Raw genomic sequence first — 19,922 nt, forward strand, 5'->3', positions numbered from 1 at the left:
ATTAATATTTACTCGTATTCCATTATATTTATCATTACTGGTTTTATAGTTATTATTATAATTAATAGTTGCCTAACAACAACAACAATAATAATTCAGCAAATAGGAAGTAGAAATTCATAGATATGATTTAAATATGAAGGAAAGAGTAGAAATTACTGACATTTACACATTTAATTACAAAAGCCTTTTGTTTTTATATATATACTGTATTTGCAACGTGAATGATAATTTTTGACTCCATAACTGTCCAATCTGTAGAAGTAACAGGCGTTTAGAATAAAGTTTAGGACAAAAACCGTCAGTGTTTCTCACTTCGTGCTCATTGTTTTAAATGAATACATCACATTCAGTTGGCAGTCACATACGGTCTTGTCGCACAAATATTTCAACGTATCTGAAGCTCAAATCAGATCCGAAATTCCGCTTCTGCAGATGATTGGAACTTCACACAGCTGCCATGCGACACTATCTATCATCTGTCGGATGCAGTTAAAAGGCGGCTTCAGTCCAGTAAGACGAAAGAAAATGATCTGCAAAAAGTTTATGAGTACTTTTCAAATTTAAATAAAATTGTAAGGAGTAAAAAGTACTATTTTTTCTTTGGAAATATTAAGTAAAAGTACAAGTATTCCATTTAAATTGCACTCGAGTGAAGTACAAATCCCCAAAAATAATACTTATTTTTACTCAGTTACTTTATATCCCTGCTTCTGGATGCTTTGTTTATGCAAGTCACTATGTGTGAACGCCCCTTAACACCTCATCCCAACTAGACACGACACGATAAGATTACTTTTATAATTTTTTGCATTATGCTGTTGTGTCTGGTTAAAACACTGTTTAAGAAATCCAATGCTTTTTTTGTTAAATGTTTGCTAAGTCCTTGCACAGCCATTCTTCTGACAAAAAAGATATTAGCTATTGTCAAAAATGATTAAAATAGAAATGCTAAAATGGCTCTTTATTCACTTGAAAGATGAGAATATGACAACATCTAATCTCTGATAATCTGCCTCTACCGCATAGAAACAGGAGGTCTTCAGTATGCTCTGTGCAGAGGAAACAAAGAGACATGGTGTCACATAGAATGACGGCCGCACCAAAACCCAGACAGCAGTTGTGTTTGCTTCAGTCACAGTGAAAGAGGGAGCAAAACAATTTGAAAGCAACAACCGCAGTGCGGCCCTGTCATTTACTGGTTTGAATCGAGGTGCTGGTTATAGTTTGTGATTGATGAAAACATCACTGCACTTCTGTCAGTGAACAAACACCTGACAGACATGCCTCCAAACCCTGTAAGACGCAAACATAAAAATGCAAAACCTGCTATGAGCATGAAAAAATCCAGCAGTTGCACTGTCCCAAAGCCCATGTAGGCAACTCACTAGGTTTTGGAATGGAGCATCAATATCTTCCTACCTTATTCACAGCAGCGCCATCTTTGGCGATTTTTGACGAGAAGGACGTTGAAGCTGTGAGGGATAGACATACAGGGTCTTCAATGGGTTGTACAGTTGTTTAAAGTGTTTTTGGTTTGTTCTGCTGATGAAAGAATGAAAAAATATCTGTCCAAGAAATTTTAGTAGACAAATTTTTTTTAAAGCTTTATACAGTGCATGTCATTGAAGAGACTGTATGTCTATCTATCCCTCAAAGCCCCGTCTTCATTCAAAAATGATGCCGCTATTGTGAATAAGGTCTTGTCCAACAGTACATGTGCTGTCAATCCCTCGTTTGAGTATTTCCCACAAGTCATGAATAACACAAACTCCTTAATCAGCTGCTCTGTCACGTACACTCTTGATTCTGTCTATTCTACAGAGAAAGGTCAGAGTAAATTGTAAGCCTTAATACCATAATCTCTGTAGCACAATGGAACATGCAGATGGTGAATGGAGGTGATTTTCCTGGCCCATAGACGTACAGCACTTTTAAATGAACTATAATCCCTTTAGTCCAATTTTATACCTGTGGAAGGTTCACTCATCGGGCATGGGGTTAAAACGGGGTCTTAGTCAAATTAAAGGGGATAGACTTCAAGTTGTATTAGTGCACTTGATGTGAAATGACTTGGTATGTCAGCAGAACTTGCATATGTCTGTGGCCAATCTCTACATGCCGTTTGCCCACTGAAGCTAAGCAGGGTTGAGCCTAGTCAGTACCTGGATGGGAGACCTCCTGGGGAAAACTAAGATTGCTGCTGGAAGAGGTATTAGGGAGGCCAGCAGGGGGTGCTCACCCTGCAGTCTGTGTGGGTCCTAATGCCCCAGTATAGTGACGGGGACACTATACTGTAAAAAGGCACCGTCCTAAACCAAGGTCCTGACTCTCTGTGGTCAATAAAATCCTAGAGCACTTCTCGTAAAGAGTAGGAGTGTAACCCCGGTGTCCTGGCTAAATTCCCCCTATTGGCCCATCTCAATCATGGCCTCCTAATAATCCCCATCCACTAATTGGCTCTATAACTCTACTATCTCCTCTCCACCAATAGCTGGTGTGTGGTGAGCGTACTGGCGCACTATGGCTGCCGTCGCATCATCTAGGTGGATGCTGCACACTGGTTGTGTTTGAGGAGAGTCCCCTGTTCACTGTGTAAAGCGCTTTGAGTGTAGTGTCAGAAAAGCACTATATAAATGTAATGTTCATTCATTCATTCATTCAACACTGGCATTCAGTTAACCTCATTTCTGTTATTGCTGTGAAAGTTGTTAACATTTTCTGAAAGCTGATTAAACAAATGTTCCAGGTTAAGTACAATGTAAAGGATTATTGCTGGTTAAATGCAACTTAATTACCACAGAATATAATTGTTTACTTAAAAAAAATAAAAAAAATAAAAAAAAATTTCAGTAAAGCACTTAAAATAGATGTCTACTGGGCAATCGTAGCAGCAGGTTTAAAAGTAGAAAAGTGGAGTTCATAAGTTTGTTAAGCACGGATTGACTGTTTGCACTAGGTGTAAACAGTGATTGAAGGTGACACAGAAATTGAAGACAAACTACATCCTTTGGAGGTGAGGGCGTGGTCGAGCGCCTGTCTGGAGAGAGAGAAAGCGGTAAGGAGTTCCACCTGAGATGAACTGATACTAATTACCTATATTCGATACTATGTTCGCATTGAGAGACGGGGGAGATAAAAAGTGACCCAGTCCACAGAGAGAGAGAGAGATACAGTCTGCTACCAGAGTATTTTGATTTAAGCTGAAAAGCAATCTTTTGTTTGAGTTGAAGCTGAAAAGTGATTTCTGTTTTATTTGATAATAAACCCTGACTCACGTGGACTGTGGAAACCGGCTCCCGCTTCCTCCTTTATCTGTTACACAACGAACCTTGTCACACACCCCAAGTGTGGATGTCCTTTTCGTGCGGAAGTCCCGGGTTCAATTCCACCTTTTGTCCCACTTTTTTCCATCCTGTTTCCTGCCTCCACTCTTAATATTTCCTTTAATATTACTTATATTAATGAATATAAGTAAATTAAGATTGTAAGATTTTCCCCAGTAATTTTTCATGGTGAAAGTCAGGGAATTGAGAGAAAGGTTTGATCCGGGTAAAATTAACCATGGTTTTACTATAGTAATATTGTAGTAACCATGTTTTTTTATCATAGAAGCCATAGTTTTAATGCAATTAACTATGGTGTTACTACAGTAATATGGTGTTAATATAGTAACCAAGTTTAATTTTGTGATTAATATGATTTAACCACAAAATACCATGGTAATACTGTGGTTACTGTAGTAAAACCATGGTTATTTTTTGTAAGGGAAGCTTAGGGTTAGGTTTATGGGTAGGGGTTCATATAGGGTGTCTGTGGGACACTAATTAGACACACTGCAGTGATACCCCCATACTGTACTATACAGTGGCGCCTGCAGCTGTATGGCCATACGCACTGTGCGTACCATGAGCGCTCCGACTGACCTGAGAAATATTTACTTTCAGAATATTTCACCAATAATGAAATGTGTCCCATATTTCAGTTGGCTGTTTAAAAGAACTAGCGATGGCCAATTTGCAAATTAATAATTATTTTCAGTGAATTGGCCAAATGGGCTTGCAAAATGGTCTGAAATGATTCGTGATTCAGTACAATTCATTTAGAGCGCTATCACACTGAATCATTTGGAGCGGTTTCTCACACAGTAAAACAGTATTGGGATATTTACGAATACAGCGCTGGATACAGTGTAAATTTACCTACAGTCAACTGAAACAAAAGATTGTCTTTTTGAGAGGTAATTTTGAGAAACTTCAGCTAGTGCTGTGTCATGTGAACAAGGGGCTGTTCAAACTGAACGTATTTTTGCATCCGCTTGCACTGTTTTTCAATCGTTTTCCATGTAAATATTCATTAGATAGATGTCTTTTGACAACTGCACCATGTTTCACTGTGTTTTTAGCATCTCTCACAGGAACGCTGCTTTTTTAGATGCTGTGTCAAGTTAAAAAAAACTTCTTCAACTGATAAAAACACGTCTCGAGACATATGCATTCTGCTCTATTCGCTTTTTTAGCGCGAAAACACGTCTGTCTGAACGGTTACTGGAAGAAATGCTTTAGCCAATAGTTACATAAATGCTACTCATACTCGAGAAAATAAATAAATGCTTATATCAAAGTCACCAGAATGCTTTGGTGATGTTTTTTGTAAAAAAAAAAAAAAAAATCTCATGGGTGAGCATGTTATAAGGTATATTAGGCAGATTTAGAGGTCTGCAACCCGACCCCAGCCCGACGGGACCCGAGAACCCGACGGGCATCTCGCTTTTTCTTCAGCGTCTCACGCAGCACCGGCACATTTTGAACACCATGTCAAGTTAAAAAGAAAGACACCTGTGCTCCGTTTCATTTTTTGTGCTGCGTCTAGATTGTTTTTAGTGCAGTTGTCACAAAGATTCAACTTTCTAAACAAGTTAAGGCTGCATAGAGGGGACTGTTGCATTGTTTCATTTAATTCCAGATGAAGTTTCATTAAATAAACGGTAAGTCAATGCTTTTTCCCCTTCTGCTCTAGTGTACTAAGGGGCTCCTGTGCCTTGTTAAAACTGTATATGTTTCTTTTTAAGATTTTGGAAAAATCGGGAGTCGGGAGTACATTTATTGGTTGGATTAAGTTACTTTATAGATACCCTGTAGTGGTGGTACAATCAAATGGATTAATTTCAGATTATTTTACTTAGAATAGGGGCACTCGGCAGGGTTGCCCTCTTTCCCCATTATTGTTCTGTCTTGCCCTGGAACCATTAGCAGCTGCGATAAGAAAGGAGGAGGATTTTCCAGGGGTGATGGCGGGAGGTATGGCGCATAAACATTTGCTTTACACAGATGATATTTTATTATTCATCTCTGACCCTACTAGATATATGCCTTGCCTCCACAGAATTATGAATTCCTTTTCTAAGTTTTCAGGAGAAGTTAAGTTACATCCCGTTATCTCGCATTTGAACTTGGTATGGACAAAAATATCCAGACTGTTTAATTCGGACATTTTTTTAAATGTTGCCTCGAGCATATGGCTGAACCCCAAATTATGCATCAACAAGTCCTCTTTTTGCTGGTCAGAATGGATTGGGAAGGGGGTTAATACACTCGGACATCTATATGAGAGTGGAGTATTGAGATCCTTTCAAAATTTGCTTCAACCTTTTGGGATTCCCAGATCTCAGTTCTATAAGTATTTACAGTTGCACCACCTGCTCTGTACTGTTTTTGGGAGCGGTTTACATCCCCCTAAAGTGGCAGATACTCTGGGAGTGGTGATTACTGCTATTGGAAAAGGTCATGAGGCATCAGTGTATTACTCCCTGCTAATTCAGAGTCTGGGGGATGGAACTTCAGCTTCTCTTAAGAGATTATATGAGAAAGATCTAAACTTGGTATTGGAGGAGGGAGTGTGGGCTAGGATTCTAAAAAACGTCAAATCTGCATCTAGAGATGCAAGGGTTCTGTATATATATATGTTATGCTGTTCCTTTCTAATAGATGAATCAATCAAAATGTAAATCGCAAGAAAAAAAAATCAGAGTACCCTCCTGTCCGGCATGACCAAGAAAAAAAAACTGTATATGTTTACTGTTTCAATACTGTTACGAATGTTGCCTATATGCTTACATAAAATACAGCCTATTGCAACAGTACTTGCTAAAAGAAATGAGATAGTAAGCGATTTCAGTGTCGGGTTCAGGCTTAAAATCTGACGGTAGCCTATCGTTCGGGCCGGGTAGGGTCGGGCCACACGGTCTCGGGTAAGGGTCGGGTTTCGTTTTAAGGCCTGTGCAGACCTCTACGGCAGATTTCTGTGCATACCCTCAAATTAAATCCTGCAGGCGCCCATGGTACTGTATGCCTTGCAGAAGCAAATTTTATTATATTCATCTCACATTCTGCAATGTTATTAAACCACAACGAGCCATCACAGAACCACTTGTGCGGCCACGCCAATGATCTGCTCTGCTCTGCTCTAACCGACTATATCTGGAGCGCACGTGCATCGACCGGGCTTCCCTTGATATCACGGCACAGACCACAACACTGATGCGACCCATTTAGATTGTTGTGAGAATTTTCAAGTTTAAAGCATTATAGAGGAAGTCAAACCTCTCAAACAGCCCGACAGCCCTGATATTACAAACAGCACTGATGAGGAAAAGAGACTTTGCATGCGCCAAAATAACGTTTTTTTAAATCACACATAATCACCTTTACTTAAATGAATCACGATTTTACAAATGTTATAGTTAATAATCTATTTGGTAGAATCTATTGGGCCTTATGTGGCAGTTGTATTTAAAGTTTCTAATTGTGTTTAGACTACTACTATTTATTTTATAACAAAATACTATAATTATTCTTCCCTTTTTTTTAGAAAGACTAGCGACAATTACCTAACCACAGTAATGAGGAGAAACCCATGGTCTTATCTGTGCTTATATTGCATTGCATTTTAAATATAAGGGTTCATAAAGGGCTTTAAGTCTGTTAAGTTTCCACCATGTTCTGTTTGAAAGATGTTTGATATTAAGAAATGAACTGGATGATAAGTAATAAATATAACAGGCTCATAAATGGGTTTATCAACTTTTAAAATGGGGAGAAAAAGCCTCCTGTATCTTTTGTTGTTGACATCAACAACAAAAATGTAACCAAGGCAACTTGATGTCCAATGTAAATTCTGGGTCCAGAAGCAAAACCAATTAAGAACCACTGCACTATAGATGACCTTAAAGCTAATAAACATGGCAAAAGCCACACATTGTTCTAGCCTGATCTCATGAAAATTACGTGACTGGCAGCTTTTTTGCAAACGAAATTACGTTGTTCATTTCATGTATCGCTGCAATGTTAAATGTGTACTGAAGGGCTCTAAAAGCGAGTTAAATGTTCTCCCAAAAATATTATGTTTTTAAGGTTATTGCTCTGTGGAGTTTTAAAAGAAGAACTACCTCCCTTAACTAAACCTTTAACTGAAACCTAACCAGTGTTGTCATAAAAAAATTTTAGATGATAGAACATTAACCTTAAATTGTCCCTACCCTAAATCCTACATCTAAACCTAACTGATAGTGTCATAAACAAATGTGAGGTGAACAAAACTGACCTATCAATGCTAAACCCTAAACCTGACCCCTAAACCTGACCGAAAGTGTCATAAAAGCAAATGTGAGATAAAAAAAAACACAACAGCCGAAGCAACCATGTCATTTCATAGCACTTCTTTGAAAATTTCGGTTCACGAGTCGACTCGTGTGCTTTGCTGGACTCGAACCCCAGTGTCCTGCTTTCAAAGTCCAATGCTCTATCAGTTCATTTGCCATGCTTGAATAAGCTTGTAAATGTAGTCGGTTATGTAATGCAAGCGTTAAAATGTATCGTCTTTCAAATCATTCATTATTGTAAAAGTGTTTCAGGGTCATAAGAGTATTGTGCGGGGAACAGAGATAAAACAAAAAAAGTGTTTATGGAGTGTTTATTTTCCGTTTTATTCGTTATTTGAGTGAAAGTGAATAAAACTCATTGCTGTTGTAGCACCTCTAGTATTAATTTAACCAAAAAACCGCAGCGATATGCAGAACGAGGTAGCAAAACTCATTTGGCAAAAATGTTGTTATAGTAACATGGTTCTATGAGACCAGGTTGCACATTATTTCATTTTAATTTCATGGGGGCCAGATTTTTTGAGAAAGGTACATGTTTCAGATTTGGACTTAATAAATTACCTCTGAAAATACTCGAAGTTATTAAGTTATTGTTAGATTCACTTACTGAACATGTGTTTGGGAGCACTGTTGTTATTGTTGTTTGCAGTTCCAATAATGGCATACCAGCTGCGAGTTGTGGTAAAGTTAAGAAAGGAAAGGTTGTTTCTTCTCTCTGAAGTATCCATACACTGAAGTTGAGTTTCTATATCACAGAGGCCATTCTGCCGGTTATCTACCAGAGGTAATTATCCCAAATGTAATAATGTTATCTCGGTGTGTGAGAGCCACCCTTCAAAATGATTTATACAGACCACCGTTCTTATTGTTCCTCTACTCATTTTATCAAGAACTTCAGAAATCTCTCTCTCTCACACACACACACACACACACACACACACACACACACACACAAAGGCTTTACTGGCTATTTTGCCCTGCTGGACACTTAAATTCATCAAATTGCTGAGACAGGCCATTTTATTTCTGAGGCGTATTGTTAATATTCCAAACATTCAACATAATCACACAGGAAGTTGGCATGTTGTTTCTTAGAGTTCCGGTACCCTAGGATCGGCCACATTATACCAACTCACTGACGAGTGCCATCTCCCATCACACATTTTTGCATCGGCTCAAGTGTGTTTACCTTCCCCATTGCACGATCAGAATCGTGCTGCATCAGCAGTGTGGGATACTCGGTTTGCATCCCTCGTTGAAACCAGGAAGTAACTGCGTTTGCATAATCAGTGACGAGCACGATTGGGAAGTTGCACTTTGCCCTCTAACATAAACTTTTTACTCTAATGATGGTTAGGTTTAGGTTTAGGGGTTGGGGTTACAGTTAATAAAATATGCATTCCTCTTTACTGTATTACATCCTCTACAGCTGCAAACAACTCGCTTCACAAGTTGTGAATCACAACTCACTTTTGGCGCCTTTCCGTGGACATTACAGCCGGACAATGGAGGTCACATGTGGCCATAAGCCCAACAACACTTATCGCTTTGGCCACTGGGGGCAGTGTTTCAAATTTCGCTAAGCATAGACCAGTTTAAACTAAACAAAAGTCAACCTATTGTTTTCTATTTCACAATGAGATCAGTTGGAAACATTGCAGTCTCTCTGAGACAACAGAATGCAAGTTGGAATTTTATGTTTGTTTAAATCACACGTCTTGAGGAGTCTGTCTCATGTTGTGGCTGTAGGAATGGATGTTCCTCCTTTCAGTTAAAAGAACCAATGGCCTTCATGACTGTGGCATCACCTATTTTCTTTTCTCTAGAATATGCAAGCACATTAGCTGGACCAGACTGAAAATAAATTTTCTTAAGGGTTTCTCTCTCTCTCTCTCTCTCTCTCTCTCTGTATCTCTCTCTCTCTCTCTCTCTCTCTCTCTCTCTCTCTCTCTCTCTCTCTCTCGATCTGAACTAATGAAGCAAATTTGAAGTATAATTTGAATTATGCTATTGAAACATAATAGGGGGCATTAGAGATAGCTGCAGGGTGAACTGACTTGCATTAAAGGCACTTCGAATTAAATGAATATTTGTACAGTGCTAAAATGTACACTGCTACCAACTAAAACAAACTAAGAAAACTCTAACATGTTCTTTGATAGTCTCAAAGTATTTTTTTAATCTATGACTATGCTCAATAAAAAAGTCCTGCCTTAATAATATGGTAGACACTTAAGACTAATTAATGGAGAAAAAACTGTCTGTTTTATTAATTCTCTTGCTTCATATCAAATCTGTAACTGTATATGACTGAGAAGTCTCCTGTTGTTCTAATGGACTATGAAAAAGATAAATGTGAATTTTTAATGAATAGTTAGAGGAAATTCAAGGAATCATACATTTTAAATGTCCTCCTCTGAGTACAATGGAAAGTTAAATTCTTTCTGTAAAAGTCCACCTCTCTGTGAACTTGCGTTCCTAAGCAAATTCTGCAGTGATTTGGGACCTGAAAGAAAGAGGAAATTAAATACTGTTTTTATGCAGTTTTATACTTTTTACAGTAAAAAAAAAAAAAAGGTTAAAAGAATTAACGCATTTTTGTTCTGTATATACAGTATGACTGTGGACACATTTTTGTAAAATGAAATTTTGTGGTTCCTTATTCTTGATAGATAGATAGATAGATAGACAGACAGATAGATAGACAGACAGACAGACCAGTATGTTGGCTTTGGATACATTTTACAATTGTACTTGTATCAAACATTTTTATTGCTAGAATTGTCTCTGCAGTCCATTGTCTGACACAATCCTTCCTGTTGGCCAATCCGCTAATAAGCCAGATGAGGCGTCTCTGTCTTTGTTTGAATTAAACAGACACCTGCGTGGAGGTAAGCTATGGGCTGCCAACACTCTGGTGTCCGGGCAGATCTCGCTCCTCCTTGGCCCAGGTGTGTGTGCGTGCAGGCTTTCATTACACCAAGATTGGCCAGGTGGATGTGTGCACGAGTGATTTCATTACCATGAGATTGCTTTCTGAGACCAATACATAAACACAGACAGCAGGAAAAGGGATAAGGAGAGGAGTGCACAGCTGTGGTTGTCCCTGGGATCCGACGTGCTTTTCCATCTCTATTTCCATTGCGAAATAGATGCAGGAGAAACCAACACAGACACCTCCCTGCATATGAAATAAGTCAGTGGAAACAACGAACACAAACAAAGACTAAGAAAGACCCTTCAACTGGTTGTCACCTAACCAATGCAGAAATAACCTGAGCACAGATGCTTTTCATCACCACTCAAAAGCAGGAAAGCGTGCTTTAACTTGGGTCTGTCAACGGCCTTAAGGTGAGTTGCTCTGATATTGTAGAGTATTGGGTCATTCCATGGCCAGAGGTTGGTGGTCCATGGCCCGTGGCACAAGTCTATAAAGAAATGAACCAGTACTTTGGCCAGAACAGCAAATTCTCATTGAAAACCAGTCAAATCTGAAATCTGAGCCCTAGTGGTCAGCTCACACTGTATACGGCCTGAGGATTTAAATGCCTCTGGCAGTCCGAGATTCTGGGGCACTTGCCATGCTGGCCCGGTCCATTGGTGTCCCGATGAATTGCTACTGATATTATTAACAGGATATTAAACATAATCATATTCTTTCATAGACTTAACTGCTGAATATTTAAAAGAAAAAAGTATACAGATACTTTTATTTTTAAATGTTTATTTTCATTGGAAAATCAGCAATTTCCCATGTCCAAATGCATTATTACACTACATTACCATTACATTTGAATGGGTTACAAAGAATTCTACCTAAATTGAAATTTAAAAAAAACATTATTGTACATATTGTATATATTTTAACTGTAAATATTGAATTCAAGATTTAAGTCCTTTTTTTTACCGTAAATTCTCCTACCTGCCCAGTAGGTGGTGATATGCACAAAGAAAGCTAATCGGCAAAAACAAAAGAATAAAAAAGTGAAAGTGGAGATTTATAGTAAAAAAGGACTTAAACATTGATCTGTTTATCACCCACACCTATCATATCGCTACTGAAAATATGGATTAAACCTCTAGAGTCTTATGGATTACTTTGATGCTGACTTTATGTGCTTTTGTAGCTTCAAAATGTTGGCACCCATTCACTTGCATTGTATGAACCTACAGAGCTGAAATATTCTTCTAAAAATCTTAATTCGTGTTCAGCAGAAGAAAGAAAGTCATACACATCTGGGATGACATGAGGGTGAGTGAATGATGAGAGAATTTTCATTTTTGGGTGAACTGTCCCTTGAAACAGAAGTAAGCTTCTCTACAGTCAGTATTTCATTATGTTTACACTTTGATTGGCCTCATCAAGTTCAGAGGATTTTTGTTATGGAAAAAGTTATAGTGATCTTTTTTTTAGAGAAAAAGTATTGCTAAAGGCACTAAGCATAATAACGCTCACAGTAAATAATTTGGTATAGTGCAATAATATTCGCTAGCTAAGGCAAAAAGGCTTATAACAGATAAGCCTTTTTGCCTTCAATAACACAATCAACCCTAATACATTCAACCCTGAAATACAACAAAAAACTATTGTTATTTTCCAGGGTTGCAACTACATATTTAGAACTGAAGAATCGACTGCTGAAAACCCCATACTGTCTGACCACAAATTTGAATTTAGGGCGGCCTTTGTGGTGATCCCTTAAAGTCTATAGTGGTTATGGCCATCAAACTTTAGGCCTGAGGTGGAAAAAATTATTTTGTTTTGTTTTTGAATTTCAGTAGTACACTTTTCGAAAGAAATAACAAACAAAAAAACTGAATAAATTCAAATGTTCCTGAAATTTTCAGGCACAAACTGCACTGTTGCCTGAGAATGACCCTGTTACAGAAAGAGAAAGACAAAAAATGAAAAATGTACTCTCTGTGGTCTCTTAACACTGATCCTCCTGTCCAGAGATCCATTAAAAACAGACTAAAATAGCTTGTTTAAATAGGGTTAATATTTAATCACTCCACTTACTTAGACAGAGATTAATTATTCACAGGAGAGGCGAATACAAATTAATTCTTCTGCAAATCAGTGGACTCCCTAGCAGGTTGGACAGGGTCAGATGGGAAGGTCGTCTCTGAAGTGACACTTCGGCTGACAGTGCTGGGTATTAACAGATTACATGTAATCTGCATTATGTAATCAGATTAAAAAATAAATTACTTTTAATTAGATTAAATTACATTTCAAAATACCTGTAATCAGATAACATATTAATTTATTGATCCCTATAATTCATCATTCTAAATCAGCCTACAGTTGATATATGTTCAGTAAGTCTTTGAGTGTTTTCGAATAGAGGGGTTTTTTATTTCACTTAGAAACAGGCACACAAAGTAGTGAGTAAAACACACCAAAAAAATATAATCATAATTTCTCATATTTTGATCCATTAAGTATGTTTTTTTTAATGCATTTAAGCAACATTATGTCAAAATGTTTATCCTACTCAAATGCATGTGACATCAAATAAACAAGAATTAGGTCAAAAAGAATCCAAAAACAATCAGATTAGATTACTTTAAAAAAAAAAATAATTTGAGAGATTACGTAACTGACTACAATTTTAGTTATGTAATTTGTAATCAGTACCAGATTACAATTCAAAAGTAATCTACTAGCACTGTTGGCTGGCAGCTATACATCATTTGTAAACAGTATGGCGGTCAAACCATAGATATACATAAGCAGATGCCTTATTCGGCTGGTTTGAATATGTCAACTGCAGCACCATCTTGGAACAGTCAACAAGGAGAGCTGTTTGAATGCAAGTGAATGGAGGCGATGCCTCAAAGCATAAACTGCTTTTGTGTGGAAACAGTACATCAAGTAATGAATTGACTGACTGGGTGCTAATTTTCAGCATGTTTGTCATGATATATTCATTTGTAGAGAACTTTATTTGCAGTTCGCTATGAAAAAAAAAACTGTTTTAGAAGTGAATTCAGGAAATTGCATCATGTAAGATTTGTTTACAGCAACTTACTATCATAAAACTCTGAAAAGTTCTATATATAAATACAACTTACTATGTGTAGTAATATGACCTTACTATTGATGTTATATTATATTTTGGATGTTAGATTAAAAAACAAATTCAAAAAAAGTTTGAATAAACAAACATATTATGGATGTTTTTGGAGCTAGATTCCTTTATGCGTTTATGATCACTAGTACCACCACTTATATTTGAAGCTTCCAGCATCACACAGTGCTCCGATTATCAACCTTATTTATAAGAGCGTTTAACAAATATTCAGTTTAATTTGGAATTTTATATCATCTGAAATGTTGCCCAATGTTTATGGAAAATCAGATCATGTGAAAGCTGGCTGGAAAAGACTCCAGACTGTTATCCTTTCCATAGACCATATACTTTCATGTGTTGACAAACGGCTCCTGAACTTTCCAATATGGTGGACACGCCAACGTATCATGCTCCATTGGAACAGCTGCTAATAAGGTATCTAAGCACGTATATCTATGGTCAGGACACCAGGCCTTTCTTAAAGGAAGCCTCTAGAAATTTACACACCACTGTAGCCACATTTTATTTGAGCTGTGCAACAGTTCTCTGAGAGTGATGTTTCAATTCATCCTTTTATAATCTACTGGATATATATACACAAAATGTTTTGTAATATAAATCTCTTCTTCTTTGAGTGGAAGTGAGCTCCATGCACTTTGACTCTACTGCAGCCCACACAAAACCACCATAGACTACAAGCCTTGATAACTACTGACTGAACGGTCCTTCTAAAAGAGAATTTCTCAAAGAAAGGACAGCATACAATACAAACCTGCAGCTTTTACAGATCCATCCATCAAAACATGACATATTTCCCACATTCCCAGTCCATATTGAGGACACTAGTTTCATTAGACAAAGGCATCTACTATGGTGTTAGCAGCAAAGATGAGTACTTTTATGAATTTTAATGAATGCTTTTAAAAGGAGCACTAATTTATTTTTGTTCATGTTGCGCTGGCTGATATGCAATCATCCTGGACTCATACTGACACCTAGTGGTGTGAATCCAGTATCATGCAAAACATATATATATATATATATATATATATATATATATATATATATATACAGTTGTGCCCAAAAGTTTGCATACCCTGGCAGAAATTGTGAAATTTTGGCATTGATTTTGAAAATATGACTGATCATGCAAAAAAAAACTGTCTTTTATTTAAGGATAGTGATCATATGAAGCCATTTATTATCACATAGTTGTTTTGCTCCTTTTTAAATCATAATGTTAACAGAAATCACCCAAATGGCCCTGATCAAAAGTTTACAAACCCTTGAATGTTTGGCCTTGTTACAGACACACAAGGTGACACACACAGGTTTAAATGGCAATTAAAGGTTAATTTCCCACACCTGTGGCTTTTTAAATTGCATTTAGTGTCTGTGTATAAACAGTCAATGAGTTTGTTAGCTCTCACGTGGATGCACTGAGCAGGCTAGATACTGAGCCATGGGAAGCAGAAAAGAACTGTCAAAAGACCTGCATAACAAGGTAATGGAACTTTATAAAGATGGAAAAGGATATAAAAAGATATCCAGAGCCTTGAAAATGCCAGTCAGTACTGTTCAATCACTTATTAAGAAGTGGAAAATTCAGGGGTCTCTTGATACCAAGCCAAGGTCAGATAGACCAAGAAAGATTTCAGCCACAACTGGCAGAAGAATTGTTCGGGACACAAAGAAAAACCCACAGGTAACCTCAGGAGAAATACAGGCTGCTCTGGAAAAAGACGGTGTGGTTGTTTCAAGGAGCACAATACTTGTTGACCCCTTTCCAAACATAGCGCTTATGGTTGTGACCATAAAGCTCTATTTTGGTCTCGTCACTCCAAATTACAGTGTGCCAGAAGCTGTGAGGTGTGTCAAGGTGTTGTCGGGCATATTGTAACCGGGCTTTTTTGTGGCATTGGCTTCTTTCTGGCAACTCGACCATGCAGCTCATTTTTGTTCAAGTATTGTCGTATTGTGCTCCTTGAAACAACCACACCGTCTTTTTCCAGAGCAGCCTTTTATATCCTTTTCTATGTTTATAAAGTTCCATTACCTTGTTACGCAGGTCTTTTGACAGTTCTTTTCTGCTCCCCATGGCTCAGTATCTAGCCTGCTCAGTGCATCCATGTGAGAGCTAAGACTATTTATACGCACACACTAATTGCAATTTAAAAAGCCACAGGTGTGGGAAATTAACCTTTAATTGCCATTTAAACCTGTGTGTGTCACCTTGTGAGTCTGTAACAATAATAATAAATGGCTTCATATGATCACTATCCTTAAATAAAAGACTTTTCAATTTTCAAAATGAATGCCAAAATTTCACAATTTCTGCCAGGATATGCAAACTTTTGAGCACAACTGTATATATATATATATATATATATATATATATATATATATATATATATATATATATATATATATATATATATATATATATATATTATTAATATTATTATTTTATTTTTATTTTTTAATGAATAAAATTAAAAATGGGGGAAATAATTGAGCTTTTGGGCTCGGAAAATTAATCTGAATGATTGACAACCACAGGATGATGCAAAGCCAACCAGCTGCGCAGAACTAGGAAAAAAGCATACTGTAGTTGTTTTTCTTTCTTGATTTACTACATTTAAGTCATCAGATGACAGTTCTCCAAGATCAATACAAGACCACGAGTGAAGATGGCAAGAGAGGCTGAGAATGAAGTAAAGAACTGGATTTTAACATTTTCTGAAGAAATTGTAAGCTGTGCTTGCCCATGCAAACTCACCGACATGATGCTAGTGATGCTGGGTGGTTGTCAGGGCATTGCTATGCGGTTGCTAAGGTGTTCTGTGTGGTTGATGGTGTATTGCTTTGCGGTTGTAAGGGAGTTCTGTATGGTGGCTAAGACATTGTTACAGTGGGGTACAAAATTCTGAGATCACATTGAATATCTGGAATTTTTTTTAAATGATTATTAAACCTAGAAACAAACAGAAGTTAGGATTTAAAACACACATACATTGAAGAAGATCTATTAAGGATTCTGCACTATTTCTAGGCCACTAATAAAATGTAAGCAATTCCATAGAAGTACTAGGTAAAAATCATACATCTACTCAATTCCGAGAAGAGACAGTGAAACACATGGTACTCAGTGGAGAGAGGGATGCCTAATTCATATTCATCCCCTTCATAAGCATCACTAATGTTTGATGAATGACCCTCAACAGAGCGCCAGTGGGACAGAGATGTCATCAAACTGCTGTGCTAAATCAGCAACACCGTCGTTCACCTTTCAATCTGCAGACCATAGGCTAAAGGATGCTCCTGGGGGAAAGCCCTGGTTTCATGGCATTCTCTATTTTAGATGAGAAAAAAAATAAATAAATTTGACCTCTCTAATCTTTCCAGGAAGTGCCTTTTAAAGTGTATCCTTTCCCTCTTAGAGGTAATGATGCCATATTAAGCTGCCAGATGATAGACTATAGTCATTTATTTCAGGAGAGATTCTAATCCTGTCTATAATATTGTACCCAGATGTACCCAGTACATCTGGGTACAATGTATAGAGTTACATTCAAATTCAACATGAAAGCATTTGACTCTATTTACTTTCTTAAAACATGTTTCTTAATACATGTTCCTGGTCACTTATTGTGCATGATTTACCAGTGCACATAATTCAAAGGGGAAAAAATCTCTTCATAATCATCAAAATGTAATAACTTCATCCTCCTCTGAAATGACTTTTACTTTTAGCTGACCTTACCAAGCATTCTTATTTTTCAATTACTTCCCAATCTGGCTCCTTTCTGGTGTGTAATGCCCACTTGTCATGATCCAATCAATTGCCGATAGATAAAATCAAGTCCTGTCCAAAACTTTTTTACTTTGAAATATCACATTATGGAGGTAAAATGGGTTGTGAATTCCTTTCATGTTGACTTTATGTCCCTATTGTTGTGATAAAGATCACAAAAACACTATATTTGTTTTAAAAGTAAACAGCAAGTGCTCAAGTGAAAAATATAAGTTGAAACATGTAAAAACTAGGATTGTCAGTCGATTAAAAAATTTATCTAATTAACTGCAATTAATCATATACAGTATGTAAAGGATAATCCATGGTAAGATGTGTGTTAAACTATTTTATTGCACGCCGTGGAGGTGAAGAACCACCCGACACAAAGTGCATTCAAATGGTTTAATGGTTTATCATCCCACTTATACCATGGTCATTTGCCAGCATTGATTAGTTACAGCTGTCACTGATTTTTACAATACAAATTTTGACTGGAAGAATGACAATAACAGTTAACTTTATCAACAGGTTGTTAGATCTAGACTTCTGCCCATTTGAAATCAAACAGAGAGAAAGTACTGCGATTATCACAGATCACATTTATTTGAATGAATTAAATAAAAAGCTGTACAAACAATTGGAAAAATTGAGTTTTTTGGAGACCAAACGCTCTTTAAAAACTGTGAATTTAAATACTCAATCCAGCAATAATAATAGCCACATTATGTAGAAGGGTTGGCACTCCTCAGAACATGTCATATTTAAAGGTGCACTCAGTATTTTTTTTCCTCATTTAAAAGGTTTTACTTCTAAAGTAATGAATAGTAATTTTGAAACATACAGTATGCATAAAATCATGACCACTTATGTGAGATGAAGAGTTCAGTCATATCATTAACCTTATAAAAGCTATTTTATTCTACATGGAGCAGGGGTGACTCATGGGGGCAACCATGTTAGCATCACATGACCAGCTGACAACTACTCACTTAATTCATGGATTAAATTAATCCTGGTTTACTGTGCATAGTGCATTTCTACAATGGCATTGATAACTAAAAACTATTGTGTTTGAATGATGCAGCATCCAGGCCACTAGTGTCAGTACTTCGACATACTTAAAAAAATTACCGCGTGCACCTTTAATTCCTATTCTTGTAGTTTTTCCATTAAAGAGGAAAAGCCGGCATTGCTGACGTGACAGCTGTAAAAGTGGCACTTACATGATGAGGGGAAAACCATCCAAAATGCTCTAAACCTGTAGACTTTTACCTCTGAGACATCCATATGGACGATTGATTGAATTAAGAATGAAATCGCGATGTGGCCTTGCACAATTGCAAAACCACAAAAGTCTGCGTTTATGAATCAGTCACCATTCAGAGCTTCAGTCAGCAATGTGTGATCGCGAGGTGCCCTCTAGCAGTTATAGGCACACATGTTGAGCAGGGCAGCCATTTTAGATGATGTTTATCATATAACATTTTAAATCGTCTTTGCTCAACTGCGAAAGGCACATTTAATTGGTTCCGGTTACCTTCTTTCCCACTCCGTGCAAAACAGCTAAATGTCTAACCATATATCCTTACAAGAGCTTTGGGTGAGTAATATGGGGCTGATGAACACTGTTGTCTTTTCCATGTTTCCTGTAGCTTCACAGTTGATTTAAAGACAGCACTGTATGACTTGATGATGTTGTTTTGTGATGTGACAGTTAATCCCACCTCTGAGACTATATTCATGTCCTGAGGTCATTTGAACAGAGGCATGAAACTCTTGCAATGTCTCAGTATGGAGGACAGTAGAGTATGAGCATTCATATAGAAAACTGACTGGAACTACCTGTGCATTAAACAGTTTTAACACACACATTCCAGCCAATTAGAATTGAGTATTCGAACAGACCATGGTATGAATATAAATGTTTGCTGAGAAAGGCCCCCAAATAAAGGTAATTCTATATAAATAATACATAACAATTAAAATATTTATAAATCTAATATTTATGGGCCTATAATAACTATAATAATTCAGATATTCAGATTTAAATATATTGCATTATTGTGGCTGACGACTAATGCATTATTTAGACAGTACGAAAAGTGGCTTTAATATCATTGAACAAGCCTACAGTCAACGTGATCCATCTGCGCTATTTTATTTTTTATTTTTTTATTCCCCCCCCCCCCCCCCTTTTTCTCCCAATTTGGAATGCCCAATGTGCTTTTAAGTCCTCGTGGTCGCGTAGTGATTCGCCTCAGTCTGGGTGGCAGAGGACGACTCCCAGTTGCCTCCGCGTCTGAGATCGTCAATCCGCGCATCTTATCACGTGGCTTGTGGAGTGCGTTGCCATGGAGACATAGTGCATGTGGAGGCTTCACGCCATCCA

Source organism: Myxocyprinus asiaticus, chromosome 18 (assembly GCF_019703515.2).
Source record: "Myxocyprinus asiaticus isolate MX2 ecotype Aquarium Trade chromosome 18, UBuf_Myxa_2, whole genome shotgun sequence".
Taxonomy (NCBI): domain Eukaryota; kingdom Metazoa; phylum Chordata; class Actinopteri; order Cypriniformes; family Catostomidae; genus Myxocyprinus; species Myxocyprinus asiaticus.